The following is a 4,621-nucleotide window of genomic DNA, read 5'->3' as shown; positions in this document are numbered from 1 at the left end:
GCCGATATTCTGGTTTTCAGGGATATTTTCTCGGTTCTTGTCGTAACTTTTGAAAGAACACCAAGAGAAAATAAAAAACGAAGGAAGGAGGGAAGAATATGCGGTGACAATGGAAGAACGGAAAAGAGGAGGAAAGAAAGACAGGAGGATGACACAGGGGTAGTTTAGCAAACACGATGCATGACTGATGGAAAAAAAAGATCCATGAGAACCAGGCTAATCATCTAAGGCTCCTCGAATCAGTTCTTACGAGACTGAAGCGTTTCATGATACTTTCCCACATATTGCAACATTCTTTATTTGTAGATGGAGTAACTCGATCGGTGTTACGGTGTGTTTTTATTATTTTCGTTTGTTGTTTTGTTCTTATCTAACACCAGTGAGTGAAAAGGTTGTCTTCATACATCACCTTATTATTTTCCGGAAGCAAAACATTAAGCGGCTTTGTGTATGTAGGGTACGGTTCCGGAAACAGCTGATGGCCGAGTTCCTTATAATGTATCCTTTTCTTCCGCTTTTCATTTCCTTCCGTCTCTCTTTCCTTCCTTATTTCCATGGTTTTCGCTCTCTCTCTCTCTCTCTCTCTCTCTCTCTCTCTCTCTCTCTCTCTTAGGCAGATTCTTTGATTTTTCTTTCCCTCCTTTGTTTTTTTCTTTTTCCATGCGTTGTTTTCGTGTTTTTGTGCACTTTCCTTTGAATTGCGTCGAGATGGCACATGTACACAAGGAACTCAAGCAAGGAGGAATCACGAGTACAAGAATACATGTACATACAGATCAAGACAAACCTAACTATAACTAACATTGCTAACTCTATCCATCAATCTTCAGTAATATGATGGATCCCTTTCTTCTCCATCCCATTCCCTGCCATGCCTACTTCCCCCCCCCCTGCCAGCTCCCCCATCCTGCCTACTTTCTACACACACACACACACACACGCACACACATGTTGAAGTAGATAAAGACGGAGAGAGAAAATGAAAAGAGAAAAGATCGAAATACGTAGACAAAAAAAAAAAAAAAAAGCGAGTGAGGAAACTGAGGAACACACACACACACACACACACACACACACAAGGCTGGGGACGGGAAGAGAGAGGAGGAAACTGAAGAGGGCAAGAAATGAAAGGCAGATGGTTCTTTCCTGGAGGGTTGAGCAAACACTGGCGCGGGGCGAAGCTTCGGACGCAGCGTTAATGAAGTTGACTTTTCAGACCCCAATTTAAACTCGGCGTTAAAGGGAAGATTGATGGACGAGGGGGGTAGGGAAGGGGAGGGGCCGGGGAGCATCAGATGGCCGGGAATATTACGTTCTCGTGTGTGTGTGTGTGTGAGAGAGAGAGAGAGAGAGAGAGAGAGAGAGAGAGAGAGAGAGAGAGAGAGAGAGAGACTGCCTTGTATACAATGATTGACTGACTGTCTGACTGACCGAATGATTTTGTACAATCCAGCATGATATTTGCTTTCATCTTATGCAACCTTCTTTTGCCCTTTGAATAAATGGATAGATGAATTTGTAAATGAGTGTGTACTTACAAAGATACGCATCGCTAAATAAGTCGATAAGCAGAATATTAAAGTAAGGACGAGGTGGTGACGAGGTGATGTAAAATATTAATTCCGCACGTGGGAGTTCCTCATTATGTACGATATTAATTCTCTACGTCTACAGCACGACATGACGCGCTGGAACAGGGGACCATCACACAGACACACACACACAACACACTCTCTCTCTCTCTCTCTCTCTCTCTCTCTATACCCACGTTATATAATACTAATTTACGCCAATGCTGCCCAAGACTAATTCACTGCGGATGTCCATCAGAGTCATCATCTCAAGTAGTCGGGTGTCACTATAAGCACATTAAGTATCGTTCGAATTATTAAGAGTTTTTGATTTTTCCTGTTTAACCCACTCAGTACCAGGACGCGTTTCCATATTCATTCTGGTTACTATTTTATACAGCTTCAAAAATTGATGTGGGTATTAGAATAGTAAAGACTCTGGCCATTAATCTTCTTTCCTCCATAGACCCTTCCTAATATAAATAAAATTGTCTAGCTATGCCCAAAAGTTATGGTAAAAATGCGTCTTAGGACTGGAGGGATTAAATTAAAAGCTTATGAGAATTATATTATCTATTTTTTTCATCGTGTTTATTTCTTTATTTATTTTTCATTATCAGTATCCATTTATTTTTTTGCTTTAGTGCAACGTATAAATGGAGTGGGAGGAAGGCAATGAATTAATATAAGTATAAATTTGGAAAATGTTCTTCTGTAAAGGTTTGAAGCAATTATTTACGACCTATTTATACATTCAGTACAAAACAATCATCAGTATTTTACTACGTATTTATAAGGCCAGTCTATTGATACCTTTGTAATGTTCCGCCATTCTTATCGTGGTTATGCTACCGTGTGTCTCGTAACTAGGAACAGATGTGCCAGGCAAGAATGAGTAATGAGTAACACGCAGAATAGCAAAAATAACCAAATCAAGCCACGCACATGTAAACCAGAACCTCCTCTTAGTAAAGCTGCTCGTTGATTTCTACGAATATCACTTAGGTGTGTGTGTGTGTGTGTGTGTGTGTGTGTGTGTGTGTGTGTGTGTGTGTGTGTGTGTGTGTGTGTGTGTGTGTGTGTGTGTGTGTGTTTAAGTTCAATTGCAATCATTACCATCACACATTCGACTCTTGCCTTGGTTTAGTTCACCGCGGTGCCTTTTAATCCAACACAGAAAATGGTTCTCGTCATTTTTATTTAACGCGTAACTGTGTCAGACGGCTAACACATGTAGCGCCACTCATTGCAAATCCTTTCCTTGGTCGATAATATGCTTCGGTCGTTTGTCAGTAGTTTTAGGCAAAATGAGCCTTTAGAGAGCCGTATTCCTATACAGATCGGCATCTACTTGTCTTAAATAAATATCAAGAGGATTTACTATTTAGCATTAATTATGTTGGTGAAATCTAGAATAAAACGAAGTTCGAGCTGTATAAATGAAGCAATGGGAATCACTGAAACATGGGAGAGAGGCAGAGGTAGTATAAGTATTGAAGAATATTGCAAATGCGAGCCGAAGAGGATTAGGTACTCGCTGATTGGTTAGTGGCCGAATACTTAAAGGAAACTAAAGCTGTATGTTTTGATCCAAGTACACGAGTTACTCTTTAACGTGCTCTTCGGTTCTCCTCGTTTCCATACGCATTTTTACCTTATTTTGACAAACCTCTTTCCATTATATCTGAGTAGAAAATCAAAGGTCAGGTTCTCTAATAACTATTTCTCGCTCCCACTCAATCATCAAAGGAAAAGTAAATTACTCTCCCTACTAATTTATAAGTAACATTTTTAAACTTCAGTGCCTTCCTGAAATGGATAGTCTTGCATTATCCCAATTATCTATCCCCCAGTACCTATATTTATAGTCATTCTAGGTCACAATGTGTTTAGTAAGAGTTTGTATTCCATGTAGCAGACACTATCCTTCATTTATAGCCCCCTCGTGTTATGCCAGGGCGTGATCCTCGTCTTAATCACCCACATAGGTAATGCCGCCATTCCGAGGCGTTTTATCACAAGGTAGATCTACAGATAGACTCTCACTTTCCTTGATGGCTAGACTTTTAGTGTTTATGAATGAAAGAACAATAGTCGTAAGTCGCCTGCTGGTCACCCAGCCAGTCTTCCGCATTACGGAGCGAGCTCAGAGCTCATAGACCGATCTTCGGGTAGGACTGAGACCACAACACACTCCACACACCGGGAAAGCGAGGCCACAACCCCTCGAGTTACATCCCGTACCTATTTACTGCCAGGTGAAAAGGGGCTACACATTAAGAGGCTTGCCCATTTGCCTCGCCGCTTCCCGGGACTCGAACTCGGGCCCTCTCGATTGTGAGTCGAGCGTGTTAACCACTACACTACGCAGTGTGTGCAATAGATAAGAGGATTAAAACATAAAAAGCACATTGTAACCTAAAGCGTGCACACGAATGCTTAACCCCTTCAGTACTGGGACACATTTTTACCTAGAGATTTATGAACGATTAGAACATTTTATTTACATTAGGAAGAGTCTATAGAGGTCAGAAGGTTAATCGCCAAAGTCTTCATTAATTTAATCCGCCACTTAAAATTCTTAAGCTGTATAAAGTCACCAAATAGTAAGCAGAATGAATATGGAAACGCGTTATGGTATTAAGGGATTAAAAGCTTCGCTGATTAGTTCTTAGAAACTTCTACTTCAAATCTATGTTGTTTTAGTCAGTGTTAAAGAGAAAACATTGTGAAACTGTTGATGTAATAGTGTTATTGTGTCTGTCATGAAGTTGCAATGTGTCTCTGCTTCTTGTAATTGAAGTACACAAGGATGAGTTCATTATCGCTTCATCGAGACACTGAACCTTTCATCATCTTTCGATTCATTTAAGTAGTACCGAGTTTGTTACGTTCTCTAACTTAGTAGATACACGTAGCTATATAACTTTACATGACAATGTCTGTAACAATGTACGCATCGCATGATTTATTGAAATTGCATTTAATATTACTTCAGTAAACATACATGCGTACTAGTATTCTTCCGCGTGTATTAATCCGCAGGCCAA

Source organism: Portunus trituberculatus, chromosome 14 (assembly GCF_017591435.1).
Source record: "Portunus trituberculatus isolate SZX2019 chromosome 14, ASM1759143v1, whole genome shotgun sequence".
NCBI lineage: Eukaryota > Metazoa > Arthropoda > Malacostraca > Decapoda > Portunidae > Portunus > Portunus trituberculatus.
This window is presented reverse-complemented; position numbering follows the sequence as displayed.